Source organism: Euprymna scolopes, chromosome 41 (genome assembly GCF_053919585.1).
Source record: "Euprymna scolopes isolate OS-2025 chromosome 41, ASM5391958v1, whole genome shotgun sequence".
Taxonomy (NCBI): Eukaryota; Metazoa; Mollusca; class Cephalopoda; order Sepiida; family Sepiolidae; genus Euprymna; species Euprymna scolopes.
Window position 1 is genome coordinate 52,083,292 of NC_136522.1, and position 17,500 is coordinate 52,100,791.

Genomic DNA, 17,500 nt, shown 5'->3' on the forward strand with positions numbered 1-17,500 from the left:
TAAATGTTAATAGATAGATTCAAAATTTTTTTTAAAAACAGCTATTTTTTACCCCTTGTCAGAAATATCGTATAGGGAATATGAGGACAAAATGACAAAATAAATAAATGTCTATAAATGTTGTGGCAGGCTGCCGTACTGATTACCGTACTTGACTCACTGTCTTTAGGTTTAGTTTTTGATTTCGATCTCAGTTCGCGTATTTTTTTTTTTTGTTTGCTTTTACATGAGTAGTTTGAACGAAGTACCCGTGAAGGTTAACGATTAGATAGGCAGACAGTTTGCTAGTAAATACGTAATTAATTGTAATTAATGCTGCAGCGACTAAACAAGTAATTCGCTACTTCAAACTCTTGGCCCTACTCAGCAGTTTTGTATTAAATGTAGTTCGTTTTTACCAAAATAAAAAAAAATACAAATCCATATTCCCTAAATTCAATCATCAGTGATTTATGGATTGTCACAAGAATAAACAGCTTGGAATAATCAATTTCAATTAAATTATAACTAAAACTTATATCTTAAAAAACACCAACGGGTTCCACGTTTCTGCTTCGTTTTTATTTTGCTTTGGCGCAATTCTAAAAACTTTATGTTTCCCATTGTTTTCTCCATAATTTATATATATATATATATATATATATATATATATATATATATATATATAGATAGATATAGATAGATATATATATATTACATAGGAGTCACCACTTACCAAGGCCCTGAGGATAAGGGTTATTGAGTGTACAGTAATCAATTGAATAATATCGTAGTAGTCGTGATTAATGGAAATTTGGTGGATTGGATTACTTAAGGGGGATGGTTTATCAAAAATTTGTTTATGTTGGACTTGAAGACATTCAAGTTGTAATTAGCTGGGAAAGCAGGCAAACGGAACAGAGTTCCACAGGCGTGCAGTTCTAAGAAAGAAGCTTTGTTCATGCAATCTAAGTTTTGATTTAGGCGCAGTTAATGAATGGGGAAAGTTATTGAGAGTGGTTTCAGCTAGACGGGTGTTTATCGAGAAATACATACACACACAGCTCTGTCTTCCATTGAGCACTCTTTAATAACCACGCGCGTTCAATGTATATATATATATATATATATATATATATATATATATATATATATATATATATATATGGTATATAGGGTATTCAGATATGTGGAGAACTTTTTAATCGGTATTCATACGGTAAAAGAAGACAAATTGTAGTTTGGGTGTCGTCGGATTTTTAACTGTTTGTTAACTGTTTAACGACTGCGCATGCGTGAGTCTTTCAGATGGCAGATTCCTTCTATTAGGTATACGTAAGTTCGAAAACACTCTAGAAATATCGTGCCAGGCTGCCGTAATGATTACCGTCCTTGACTCACTGTCTCTAGGTTTAGTTTTTGATTTCGATCTCAGGGCGCGTAATTTTTTTTTTTACTTACAAGAAGTGAACTATTTAGAAAAAAAACATAATACTCGCATGCACATGTCTCAGTTTTCTTTCTATTCTTACTCTATTTTAAAAAGAATTTAACGTTATATATATATATATATATACACATATATATATGTGTGTATATATATATATATATATATATATATATATATAAAGGGGATAAGGCAAAAATTAGAAATCAAGTGTAATTTTCCTGTCAGATATTACTTGATTACATTGAGGTACTAATTTGAGGACGATCCTAACCAAAAAAAGTGCATATATATATATATATATATATATATATATATATATATACACACACATATATAACATACAGTACATATATATATAATATATATATATATATACAACATACAGTACATATATATACAATATATATATATAACATACAGTACATATATATACAATGTATATATATAACATACAGTGCATATATATACAATATATATATATATATATATAACATACAATATATCAATATATAAAAATATAGCAAAGTTTTATGATTAAAGTTAAATTCTGTAGAATAAAATATATGCATATATATATATACATAATATATATATATATATATATATATATATTTAAGTTAAGAATTTATTGTTTGAAACAAGGAATATATGGAAAAAAATTATATTTGTTTTCTTAATCCATGGATTTTCGATAATGGTTCATATCATCGGAGGAAATGAAATGCATATACAAGCAATTATTGAAAATCCATGGATTAAGCAAATAAATATAATTTATCTCTTCCTTGTTGTTATTGTGACAAACATTGAGTCAAGGACAATACTTTTAGCATATTTGCCTATTGAGCTTTGATACATCGGCTTTACAACGAGCATTAGTCTTTTCGTGTATTTTAATTAAATTAGTATTTTTACTATAATATTAAAATACACTCTGCTCTATAGAAAATAGCTCTAACCCTCTTAATATATATATGTGTGTGTGTGTGTGTGTGTGTGTGTGTGTGTGTGTGTGTGTGTGTGTGTGTGTGTGTGTGTGTGTGTGTGTGTGTGTGCATGGTATAGTTAATATATTCTGGTGAGCTTAAAAAGCAACGAAACATCAGTATCAAACTATGATGGTACTTTTACCGCACTGAACAAATAACGTTATTAACAAAGTCATTCGTGATATTTTTATAAGACAGGGTCAGGTTCGACATAAACGTATCTGATTAGAGCACAATAAACCCGTGATACTTAACTTTTTGCTGCTAAGCGATCAAAATTAAAAACAACGAAATTTGCCGGTTCTAAGTTGACTTAAACGTACTCAGCTACACACACACACACACACACACACACACACACACACATATATATATATATATATATATATATATATATATATATCAATTCAGCAGACATAGAATATGCAATTGGCAGCAGGTACGCTGTGCAACGTTCGCAATTCACGCACTTGTAATCCAATAAATACAATGTTGTTAATGTCAATTTTTAATAGAAAACACCTTTATTATGTTGACTCTTTCGAGCTCTTAGTTTGTTGTAAGATGTTCGGATTTAATCGAAAATACATATTGAATTATGGTGACATGTGCTATTCTGACAGTAATCGTTCTCATGTATCTAGTGTTTCTAGTTTACACTAATAACGCAATAGACTTATGCATATGTGCGTGTCTCTGTGTCTATGTGTAAACATTTAACTGATAAACGCTTGAACTAATAGTCTCATAGCATTGAAATAACAATAAAATAGCAACCGTACAACGGAGATGGGTTATAACGAGTAAAATATTTGTTTGGGCGGATGCTAAGCGCGTATACGTCGGCAAGTTGAAATGCAAAAATGTCCAACTTGCCGACATAGTTCTATTACATTTATGAATGCGCCAATTTATTCATAGATTGGTTTAATTTTTCTCTTTCTTATCTATCTCTCTATAGTATTTTTTTTACATGGGAGTCACCACTAATCAAGGTCCGGAAGCCACTCGGGGATAAGGATTATTGCGTGTACAGTAGTCAAAGGGCCATATCTTAGTAATCGTTAGTAATGGAGATTTGATAAAGTGTCTTACTTAAGGGGGCGGTTTATCAGGAATTTGTTTATGTTGGACTTGAAGACAACCAAGTTGTAGTCAGGTTGGAAACAGGTAAACGGAAGAGAGTTCCATAGGCGTGCACTTCTAAGAAGGAAGCTTTCTTCTTGGAATCTACGTTTTTCTTTAGGCAGAGATAAAGAATGGGGAAAATTATTGACAGTGGATTTAGCTAGACGGGTGTTTTTCGCGAAAGATTGTCTAAGGGGACCAGAGATTGGAGTTCACACGAGCGCTAGCCATGGAAATAATAGTTCAAATGGTGGGAAACACTGGTGGAGTTTTAAATGTTTGGGTTTCGATTATAGCTGATTATACCTACGTCGTATTTTAAATATTTTAAAATCACTACAATATATTAGGTACAATATAATATTCAATACGAAATTGGCTCTGTAATAAAAAATACGAAATCTGCATAAATTGAAATATATTTAAGTGTATGTTACGACCGGAGAAAGCCGGAAACACCAGCTAGTATACATATGAAACAGAGAGAATAATTTTCAAGTTTTATATGTGCGAAACTTATTGTATATGTATATATATATATATATATATATATATATATATATATATATATATGATGAAAATAATGGAAATAGTATTCCGACAAAATAAAGAAACAAAAAGGAACAAACCGTATTATGTGTTCATCAACGTTTCGTCTTTATTTCGAGACTTCCTCTGGATGAATGAGATTAAGAAACAAAAAATACCAGCACAAAATATTTGAAAATGTTTCACGTGCACAGTGTGATGCAGTTCTATTTCAGAAAAACAGAAAAAGACGTTGGAAATTCAAAAAGGATGGGGGGGCTGGCGCTGTTAAAGGGAGGGAAATTTTAGTGATGTCGTATAGTCGTTAATGTAATTTTAAAAATATGGACGCAGTTAATATTCTTACTGGAAAAAAGATATATCTGTTGAAATTCGAATGTAGTTTTGTAACAGAAATGAAATGAGTGTTTTTTTATGTAATTTATTGATTGAGATTATGTGTTAATTATTACAGGGGGTGTTTGAATGGTGTGAAAAGGTTAACCTGTGTCTACAGTTAAATAATGTTCTTTTAATAAAAGTTTACTTATTAATGGAGCAAACCTGCACGTTGTTTAATTGTGCTTGAAATTGCGATAAGCGCAGATTTAAGAAGTCTCCGGCGCGGTTTATTTGAAATAAATTTAACTACTTTTGCTTGTTTAAAGTCAAAGGTGTGATTATGCTGCAATGAATGAGAGAATAATGCACATAGAGAATTGCTATTTTTTATATCTCTTTTATGTTCACTGAGCCTTTTTTCTAATTTACACTGAGTTTCACCAACGTATTTATGATGGCAATTATGACAAGGAATAGTGTATATACCTCCATTGGAAACTGGTTTGTTATGGAGTTGTTTCGTAGTTTTTAATATATGTTTTATGGTTAGTGATGTGGTTTGTACGATAGGAATGTTTAGTTTGTTTAGTGTGTTACATATTATTGTATTATTGGTGTGTGTAGGTAAAAGAAGATGTCTGTTTATGAGAGAAAGGTCTGGTGTGTATGATTTTTTATTATTATTTATTCTGGAAAATATTTGTGTGGCTTTTCTCTTAGCATTCAATGTGAAATATGTCGGATATTGCAAGGTTTTCAAACCGTTTGTGAGGTATTTGAATTCTTCGTCCAGATATTCAGGACTGCAAATTCTGAAAGCGCGTAAGAAGAAGCCACTTATCATCCCTGTTTTTATTTTATTATTATGGTTTTAATAGAAATGCATGTAATCGTTTTTGTGTGTAGTTTTGCGGTGAACTTTGAAGGATAGTTTATTATTGGATTTTATAATAAGTATGTCTAGAAAAGGTAATGAGTTATTGTTTTCTGTTTCATAGCTAAACTTTATGGAAGGTTCAACTGAGTCTAATTTGTCTCTAATGATATTTATGCGTGTATTTTCAGGAAGAAAAATTAAAATGTCGTCAATGTATCTGAAATACTCTGTGTTTGGAAGTAATCTGAATTTGAAAGGACCAGATTCTAGGAATTCTAAGAAAAGGCAAGCTAATACTACACTAAGAGGGTTACCCATAGGAAGACCAACATTTTGTTTGTAGAAATTATTATTGAAGTGGAAATAAGTCATGTTAGTTATAAGTCTAATGATTTTTATAAGAGTGTCGGGAGGAAAGGGTAAGCTAATGTTAGATTTTTTTAAATGTTTAAGGAGTAAATTCAAGCATTTTTTAATGGGGGCATTAGTATATAATGATGTTATATCTAAGCTGTGTATAGTTTTAATTTACTGGACAAAATAAAAAACATTAATGTACAAAACAAAATATGCCCAGTCGAACAATTTCAAACTTTCAAAAACCAGCATTTCTTCAGACTTTATGGACATGGAAACAATTGTAACGTAAAATGAAATACACTTTTTGTTGCCATCAACACCCTTTGTGAAGTCTTGATTTTGCTTTCACAGTATATATATATATATATATATATATATATATATATATATATATATATATATATCATACCATCATATAAGCACGTAATCTACACAGAGTTAGAGCTCTGGCAAAAAGTAAAGCTAAAACAACGCACAAAATTAATTCTTCAAATGTTCTGATATTGACATTGCAAGAATATTATTAAAGCCGTTTGACCCATTAATGCCTTCGGGCTTTAACAGGTCGAACCTCTCAATGACTGTCAAGCCGGCAGATAAGCGAGATTAGTCCGTGGACAGCTTAATCGATTACAAAAGTTAAGTAAATGACATGGACACAACAGCCACACACACACACACACACACACACACACACACACACACACACACACACACACACACATGTATATATATGTGTATATATATGTATATATATGTGTATTATTGATAGTATATCCACTTTCATATATATATATATATATATATATATATATATATATATGTGTGTGTGTGTTTAATATATATTTACATTCATATTTACACACACACATATATATATATATTATATTTATATATATATATATATATATATATATATATATATATATATATATATATATATATATATATAGTAGTATCCCGGAATACGAGATTAAAAATTAGTGAGAAGTACAGTATATAATACACATGTAATTAATATAAAATCACATTATAAATAACACCGAAAGGTGGAGAAAATACCGTAACCAGGGACCGGAAAAAAAACATCATATTCCACATCGTAACTGTATCCTAGTGCCACCGTATTGGGAGTTCTATTGTATATATTTAATTCAAGACATAAACATAAAACTAGATACAGTTGTCTGTTTAACAAGGAACACATGAGATTATAAAATTTAAGAATCTCTTTGTCCTATAGTGTTTCGACGCATACTACGTCTCATTAGAAGAGGAGAAAGAAGGAAGGTTCCACATCTACGACGTCTAGCATAGGTTATATTAGAACATAAAAAAATAGATTAAGAGAAAAAATAAAATAAATCATGAAGTGCACAAATAAAAATAATAAAAATAAAATAAATATATACATATACATATATATATATATATATATATATATATATATATATGATAAATTTAATTCAGCGTGATGATGCATATAGTCCAGTTGGAAAGTTTTCACAGCAGCTGAAACAATGGAAATTGTTTGGGTTCTTTTTCGGACAGTACAGTAGCCCAAAGAGAAGTTGATCTCTAGTTAAATGGGATCGAAAAATAAACTGGATTTAACTTTGGACTCCCCCCTCTCTCTCTCTCTCTCTCTCTCTCTCTCTCTCTCTCTCTCTCTCTCTCTCTCTCTCTCTCTCTCTCTAAAGAACTTTTGAATTACCTTGAGAGAATTTTCATGCAAGCTGAAATATTATGCACGGTTTGTTTATATATATATTTTTTTACATATCCAACATTTATTCACTTGTTTTTCTCGGCAATAAATGACTACAATAAATTGCGGTTTCACAGCTAGCAAATTCTAGCATTGCGACAAGTAAAATTGGCTGATTTTTTTCTGTCCTTTGACGAGAAGAATAATAAGAAAAGCATTCTTTGAAACTCTGCGGAATAAGAACTTTGTAAACTGTTCTATTTTTGGAGTATTCAGTCGAACAGCAAATTTGGATTGTAAAGTTCAACGTACAGTTTTAATTTTCTTTCTCTTATATATATATACTAGCATTTCAGCCCACCGTTGCCCGGGTGGTTGGATGCGTATGTCGAGCACAAAAAAAAGTGGTAGTAGGAAGGCAGGCTCGAACCCGTACCGCAAAGGAGGAAAAGAACGGGATAAAACCTAACGCTTATGCTGTTACAACCACCTCCAAACCGGAAGCGGCATTTTTTAAAATTAAGGCTAGACAATCTAAAGGAGAGGATAACTTCCAAAAATATAGGCGAAAAAAGTATCCCCCCTGTAGAAACGTGTCTAGTTGAATGGGGAAGATATTAATATTTTTAGCCAATTTTTCGATATTTGCCATATGAAAGATCGAACTTTAAAACGATACTGATCTTGGTAAAATCCGTCGCCTCTATTGAAAGTTTAAGGCAGACATGCAAACAGACATACACACATACATTTATATATTGGTAAATAAATATTTTCGACCCAAACTGATGAAAAAGCTTGCCCTATCTCTGAATACCCTTTATGTAAAATTTCAAATATTTAGACCAGAACTTGTCTGAGTAATTTGAAAGAGACCGCAGAGATCATTTTTTTTTTAAACTTTGACCGCTATTATGACCCCTTAAAATGTATTGTTTTGGACTCAAATCAAGTTATTAAGTTAAATTCCTGTCCAATGAACCTATATCTTAAATTTCAAGTACGTAGATCCAAATTGTCGGAGAAGTTTGTAGAGTTCTCAAATGTCAAATCGTTGAACTTTGACCCCTTAATCGCCAAATTTTTGGCCAAAAACCGATCACATCGATTTTCCCAAATCTCAGTAACCTGTATATCAAATTTCGAGTCTGTAGACTAAAAATTGTTGTTGTTTTTTTTTGTTTCTTTTGTTTGTTTGTTGTTGTTTTTTTGGTTTGTTTTTTGCTCAACATTCACCTCCAAACACCCGGGCAACGTAAGAAAGAAAGAAAGATTATTTTTAGGACCGAACTTTTCGATTTTCGCACAACTTTTTGCACAAAATATATCAGACAAAAACTGCAAGAAAAATAAATTACCTTTGTGTGAAATTGGCGAATGATAGTCTCAACCGTTTCGGAACCTGTGAGAAAGAAACTCACACATGCGCACACTAAGTGACTTTTATATAATAATAGAGATACGTTTAACCATCATGAATCTTAATTGAGAAGTCAAACTTTTACACGCCCAACAACAGAAAATCGACATATATTTTAAAGCGATAAAAATATCACGTAAAATTTTCTATGACTTTGTGGCAGAACGATTAACGCACTCGACCATAATACATATGATCTTAGTTTCGAATCCTAGAAACAATCAAGCTATTCTGAAGAGAGGTAGTACTCCGAAACACGTGTTCGTAAATTATTGCTTTATAAGAAAATAATGAATATATAAATAAATAAGGATTGCTTATTTGCTTACGTCCAAAATTCAATACGGGTGATGTTATAAGGAACAAATGTTCCCCATGGTCTCCAAGGTTGAATATGCTGATAAATCTCACCTGTCTGTTTAAATGTATGTATATATGTATGTATGAATGAACCCTTTTTCAGGGTCAACGGCCTACTAGCCCCGTGTGTGTTTGTGTGTATGTATGTGCGTGTTTGAGTGGAGAGGGTTCCTTTCTAGGAGAAGCAAATCTCTGATTTAAAAAATCATAAAGCGGGAGACCAGTACCCGCATTAAGCTGGTCTGCAGTGTAACTTGTTGCTGGCTATCTTGCTCTTGCTTGTTGCTGGATCTCAACATTTTGAACCGACAGAGAGACTTAGCTGTCGTACAAAGCTAAGACTCTGTAACATCATCTGTGTATAGATACTCCCTCAGGGATTTGTCTATAAAAATGGTCCTGTGGCGATGGCAGTCATTTTTGGACTCATGGAAGTGTCTGAGGTAGTGGCACTCGTCTGAAAAGACGTTACAATCATCATGCATGTATGTATGTATATGTATGTATGTATGTATGTATGTATGCCTAAAACTTTCGACAGAGGCGAAGGATATTCACGAGATCAGTAGTGTTTGGAAACTAGACCCTTCGGACGACAAATATCGAAAAGTTGGCTAAAAACATTAATTCTTTCATCCTCAGCTGGTCAGTTTTCTACAAGAAGGGTCGTTAATTTTGCAAATCATCGTATCGGTTTGAATGAATTCACTAATTTCAACGTTCCGAACTCCCGGTCGCGTCAAGAAGTAGGGGTAAGACGTCAATTTTTTTTTCACCTTCTTTTTCGCCTTCGCGTCACGGGTTCGAGTCTGCCTACTAACACTTTTTTTTTTTTTTTGCTCAACACATAACTCCAAACACCCGGGCAACGCCGGACACTAGTAAGTTTAAAAGCGATAAAAATAACAACTTCATGGCGTCGTTTAAAAACGCACTTCTGTGGGTGTCTACGATGCACAACCGTAATCCCCCACAAGTATATAAAAATATATGTACTATTTTTTTTAATCATCGGAGGCCATTCGCGGATAAGGGCAAATTATTAGATAAATATTTAAACAAGATAGTCCCGGTGGAACTTAGCTAGGGCTAGATTATTTTAAGGGACTAGGCAATAGGTGTTTATTCACATTAGATTTGCTTACGACCATGTTATTGTCAGCCGGAAATCATACACACGGTATTGGGTTCCACGAGCAAACAGTTTCAGTAAAGAAACTGTGCACATAGATTTTTCGTTTAATTTCCGGTACAGATAGAGCGTGAGTATAGTTGTTTGCCGTTGTTTCAGATAAGCGAATGTTATGTTGTGAACATTTTACAGGGAGGGACCATAGATTAGAGATCAGTCGAGCACTTACTATAAAATTATCGAGAAGGTAGAGATAGATTCGCAACGTCTCTTCTGTGAGAAAGAGAAAGCAATAGAAGACGAAAGTGCACGATTGAAATGAAATATTTTTTTTTAAAAAGCCTCACCCATGAACCGGTTAATTGATTAGTATTAAAATAGATACAGGTGGAACGATAAAATTGTCGCCATAGAAAACGCGACATGATTCAATTTCTGTTTGATGAAAACCAGTTTTCTGTTTATTTATTTTTTTTTTTATTTTTTATTTTTTGCAGACCATCTACTAGTTGGCTAGTTGTGTAAAATCGCAAGAGAGGTAGGAGTCTTCTATTATGTCTGATAGTGACACAATGTTCAACGAGCGATATCGGAGATGCACCGTTGTACTCTCTAGCGATCCAAATTATGACAACAGGACCATTGCCAGCACCATCAAAATGCAAATCCTGTTGAAGAGTGTAGTGATCTCCTGGTGCAATCTGGTGGTCGCTGGTAGACATTAGGTGTGGCAGTACGATTCGACGCCGGGCCATGTCCAAAGAGACCTAGGCTTGGCTTCAGAAGGAGGGCTACAACATTTCTCTCATAAACCCTCCTCCTCCCCTGACCTGAATAAACTAGAGAACATCACCAGCATGACCTCCCGCAATACCAAACTCAGTCTGGCTGCTGCCATCAGCTGAGTATTCGCCGGGATCTCGTTGGTGTTTGTAGGGAAAGGCATACTACCAGTTGCGGACCCGTATCGAGATAGTAATTGATGCTGAAGGCGGTTACAAAAATAGATGTGTAGCTCTACTACATAATCAAGTTATCTCGAGTGAGTTTTTTCAATAAAAACTTCAAAATACTGTTGTAGTGTTTTTTCTTTAGGGTGAAACGATAAATGTGTAGAAAGAAAAAGGAGAACAACATCGATCTCTGAAGAAGATTCGTATTTAATCGAAGCGTCATAGGAATTAAATACCCAAAAGACCAATTCACTGTTTAATTTTCTCTCTCTTTCTCTCTCTCTCTCTCTCTCTCTCTTGGATTTTAAACATACGAAATAGGTAATGCATTTGAACGAAGCGTCATAGAAAATTGAACAAATCCTCGCAAACATTGATGCATCTTGACAACAGCGACTCGGAGATCGATACACAGCGATTCATTTAAGAAGGCATGATTGATTGATTGTAATCAGTACCAGCGAAACCAACAAAAGCAACAAAAAATGTCTATCGTTGCCGCCCACGCTGTGACACAAATCCACTCGCGCGTTACGAGAATTGATGTGTTTTCAACTAATGGGGCGCGGTGAATACGATCAGAATAAAACGCTGCATGATGCTGGGGTTGTCCCAACGGTTAGCACATTAAGAATTCTATCCGCTCTACGCTATTCGGCTAGGTGTCAGTACAAGCATCACTCTGCATTTTTTTTATTAAATACTAGCAGTTATATATAGTTTGACTCATGCCCAGGTAACCTACATGGACAATTTCAAATGTTTAGACCCAAAATTGGCGGAGGAGATTGGTAGTGTCTGCAAATGTCAACTCTTTCAACTTTCACCTTTCGGCAGAAAAATCTTTACCCCAAAACTGAATAAAATGCTTGCTGCATGTCTGAATACCCTTTATGTAAAATTTCAAATGTTTAGACTAAAAATTGGCTGAGTATTTTGGTAAAAACCGCAGAGGTCAATTTTTTTTCTCTAGACTAAAAATTGACAGAGTAATTTTGTAGGGAAATGTACACACACACACACACACACACTTGCATTGGTGCGTATAATAATAATAGTTGTCTGATCTTGTTGGAGTTGTGCATGTGCAATGATTTATATCTCTACGGGTTCGGGTTATGTGGCAAATTACAGCTCTGAACAAATTGTGGTTTCTGTTTTACAGGTGTTTGAACTGAGTCAGGTGTGAAATGGAGCCTGTTAAATGTCGAGCAGTGATCCAGTTTTTGTATTTGAAAGGACGCACATCACAGGAGACTTTTGATGAAATGAAAGAAACTTATGGTGATAATGCCCCATCATATCACCTTGGAAAACGCTGGTATCGTGAATTCAAACATGGCCGAAAGTCTGTGGAAACAGATCCCAGACCTGGTCGTCCCCCTTCTGCCATTGATGAGGAATCTGTCCGTCAAGTTGAGACTTCCATTTTGGAAGATCGGCGCATTACTATTTGCCAAATAGCCAAAGATGTTAAGATTAGTACAGGGTCTATGGAAGCTATCATTCATGGCCATTTGCATATGCATAAGGTGTCTGCCAGATGGATTCCCAGGTTGCTCACACCATTCCAGAAGCGAGAACGCGTCGAGTGCTCGAGGATGAATTTGGAGATGTGTCAAGAAGATGAGTCAAAGTTTTTCAAAAGACTGATTGCACAGGTTGAAACCTGGGTCCATCACTATGATCCGGAGACAAAAGCCACATCAATTCCGTGGAAGCACTTTGACTAACCACCTCCAAAGAAGACAAGGGTGCAGCCCTCCGCTGGCAAGGTCATGTTCAGAGTCTTCTGGGACCAGGATGGAGTAGTGATGACAGATTTCCTGGCAATTACAGGAGCCTTATGCTGCACTTTTGAGGAAATTAAGGGAAGCTATCAAAATCAAGAGACGAGGACAAGATCAGCAAAGGTACCTTCCTCCTGTAGGACGACTCAATGGATGACATAATAATATCGCCTGAAGTAATCAAAGTGTATCATATGGATGACGTAATAATATCGCCTTAAGTAACAAATTGTATCCAATGGATGACGTAATAATATCGCCTTAAGTAACAAATTGTATCCAATGGATGACGTAATAATATCGCCTTAAGTAACAAATTGTATCCAATGGATGACGTAATAATATCGCCTTAAGTAACAAATTGTATCCAATGGATGACGTAATAATATCGCCTTAAGTAACAAATTGTATCCAATGGATGACGTACTAAAAAAGTTAAGAAGTAAAGGGAACGAATTGTCCACATGTGACGTAATGATGAGTCCCACTACCGATGTAACGTCAGATATTTCCCTGTAAAATTCTCCTTTTTTTATATATAAGAGAAATAGACTATTTTTAAGACAGGATTTATCGGATAAATTTCTGTACAAAATATATTTTTTAAATCATTTCCTTATGTCGTTCATTAACGTAAGGAAATAGGTTTAAAAGAGAACCTGGTGGATCCCACTGCTTGGTATCGTTGATAAAGGGAAGGAGATCGGTTCAGATACGGATTAACTTTTGTATTCCTAAATGTGTCTGATGAAATGTCAACATGGAATATTTTTGTCCAACATAAGGTTTTTAAATTTTCCAAATAGTGTCGAAACAAATGCAACACTATTGAAAAATACACATTATGATGGATTTTTTTTTTCTTGTTATTTTTGTATTGAAAAGTTATATGATGTTCGATTTAAAAAAATTATAATCATGGAGCTTAATATTTGAGTCAATTTACTTGGCTTATTTTTATTTATTTATTTATTTATTCATTTTTGTATATGTGCATTTCTATTGGTTGGTATATCTTAATGTATTAAACCTTTGGATAAAAATATTTAATAATAATAGTAATAATAATAATAATAATATATATATATATATATATATATATATATATATATATATATATATATATACAAAGAGAGAGAGAGAGAGAGAGAGAGATTTGACGAGGTTATCTACGGGAACCGTTCCCGTGGGTCGATCGGTGGAACTGCTAACTCTCAACGCAATAGTTCTAGGTTCAATCCTCGGCTTGGGAAACGTGCTAGTCTAGCGGCACTGATGAGTTGTGATACAGCAACTGTATATCGATGACTACACATACACACACACACCTATATATATATATATATATATATATATATATATATATATTTATATATATATATATATATATATATATATATATATATATATATATATTCACGCGCATGCACCCGTTCGTGAGTATCCATAGTCTGACAAAGACTGAAGGAGCCTTTATATATATATATATACATATATATATATATATATATATACATATATATATATATATATATATATATATATATATATATATATATATATACATACGTTTATGGTATTATTTTATAGATAAAAGGCGTAATTTTCGTATCGATGGCGAACACACCAAGCCAGCTTGCATATATAATCATAAACGTACATATGTTTGTGAGTGTGCGTGCTTGCGCGAGCTGGTGTGTGTGTGTGTGTGTGTGTGTGTGTGTGTGTGTGTGTGTGTGTGTGTGTGTGTGTGTGTGTGTGTGTGTGTGTGTGACGAAAGCGAGTGCTTTATTACTGAAAAAGCAAAAATAAAAGTAAGAAAATTGTATTTGATACCAAACGCTGACTGGTTTTATACACATATAAATATAAACACCCGTAACCACCACTTGTCGTTATAGTATTTTTTTCTTTCTTTCTTTCTTTCTTTCTTACTAGTGCGTTAGATACTCGTACGAAAATCGCGTCAGGATATAACAAAAAAAAAAAAAAAAAAGATTAAACGTTAACAATATGAAGAATATACGGGTATACCCCCTGTGTTGTAAACGACAGAAAATGTAAACAAATCGAGATCTCGTTATCAACGGTAGGTCTAAGATTTTACTTAAACGAAAGAACACACGATGAATGAGGACACACACACACACACACGCACACACATAAACACATGCACACACACATGCACACGTACATACACACACTCTAGTGCGCACGCGAACATACACACATATACACACACCTATATAAATATGCGCGTGTGTATATATATAGATTATGTGTTTAAATATACACATATATGTATGTATACATGTGCATATGTATAAATGAATATAATTATGCATTCGCTTTTATATATATATATATATATATATATATATATATATATATATATATATATATATATATATATATATATATATATATATAGCTTTATGTAAAAGGAAAAGAGAAAGATCAATTCCACAAAAGGAGACTTATCCGGATAATACCAAGCTCAACAATAATTATTGGAGCTTATACAATAGGACAACAAGAGTATGAAGTGAAGACACAAAACTATATATTGGCAGATATAGAATGGATCATTTATTGAATAATGGAATACAGGCAAAATTTGGGGGATAGAAGGGACTCTTTATGCCAGGGCATTTCGAAGCCTATTGCTTCTCATCAGAAGAGTAGAGAAGGTGCTAGGTAGCATGGGGGAGATGCGGCGTCTAGCGTAAGGTTCGTTAGGGATGAAAAAGATTAAGAGCGATTATAGAGTGTTGGAGGAAGCTTTAATGAATTCTAAATAAATAAGGAGAAGCTTATTATATATAGTATGATATATAAGAATATAAATTTTGATTTTAACATAGTATTGAGATTAAAGAGTAAATGTGTTATGGTTGAATAGGGGATATATTGCTGCTGTGTGGTGATTTATTTTAACGGTTTATGGGGTGTCTGTTTTCTATGGAGTCGGTAATTTTTGATTAATTTGGGGGGATGTAAGGTTGTAAAACTGAAAGGTAATATGCTGCAATATATTTATAATTTGCTACTGTAATGATATAGGGAGTATGATCATAAGGGGGCGGTTGGAGATTAGGGTGGCAATGACTATGAGTGCGTATAACTTGATATAAAAGGTTAAGTATACATATTGATGTTAAAATGGGGGAGTAAGGAAACCATAGCTACTCATGAGATTGGTAAAAATATACCAAATAATAGTAGGGTAATTATAATAGTACGGAAGTTAATAGTAATGACAATTATAATAATAGTATTAATAGTAAAGTTGGAAATAAATTAGATATAAGATTGAATATGAAAAAAAAGGCTTCGAAATGTCCTGGCATAAAGTCCCTTCTATCCCCCAAATTTGTCCTGTATTCCATTATTCAATAAATGATCCATTCCATATCTACCAATATATATTTGTGTCTCCATTTAATACTCTTGTTGTCCTATTATATATATATATATATATATATATATATATATATATATATGTATATATATGTATATATATACATACATAAACACATATATATATATATTATATGTATTATATATTATATTTATATATAATATATATATGTATATATATAATATATTACACACACATATATATACATACATATATATATATATATATATATATATATATATATATATATATATATATATATAGTTTCATTAAATACTTTTGCAAGCAAAATCCGATCCCGCATTTTGCTAAATCCTACCCTCTGATGGGAAGGAAAGTATTTCTTCGAAACTCCGCGGATTAAGGTCTATCCACTTATTTTATGCTTCCTTTTAAAAATCAAATATGTTTTTAATTCTTTTTCAAACATTTTTATTAACTACTTGTTCTTAAATATATATATATATATATATATAGATATATAGCTATATAGATATAGATAATTTCCTTTATTCCCATGATATATATATGTGTGTGTGTGTGTGTGTGTATGTTTGTGTGTATATTTATTTATCTATCTATCTCACTATCTTTGTATATATATATATATATAGATATATATATAATATAATATAATATAATATATATATATATATATATATATATATATATATATATATATATATATATATAATGCAACTTATCCATTATGGTATGTTGTAAAGGCGTGAATATAAATAGGGATGTGACAACAGCATATTCTTTTCTCTGTTTTCATTCTCACACACACACATATATTTTTTATGTAGGGTGATGTGGCTCTCGGTTGAGTAATTGTTTCTAACTGTATCGGATATATACTCGAGAGTCAGAGCAACAAAAAGAATATGCTGTTGTCAAGCCCTGGTTATGAAAAATGTATGGATTAATAAGATAAAATTTGCGCTCATTTTTGCCTGAAATACTAATCCTTATAAATCCATCACTGTGCATCGAACATATACTGCAATACTTATTTCGGTGCACCTCATCAATAAGATAGAGTCATACAGAATTTTAGTCA

The 17,500-nt window shown here is 32.8% G+C and overlaps 1 protein-coding gene across 1 annotated transcript in view; it reads right to left on the reverse strand.

The window, feature by feature from the left end:
* LOC145266521 (uncharacterized) overlaps window positions 1-17,500 on the reverse strand; it is an 870,907-nt gene that overhangs the window by 849,566 nt on the left and 3,841 nt on the right. The gene's annotated exons all lie outside the window — the stretch shown is intronic.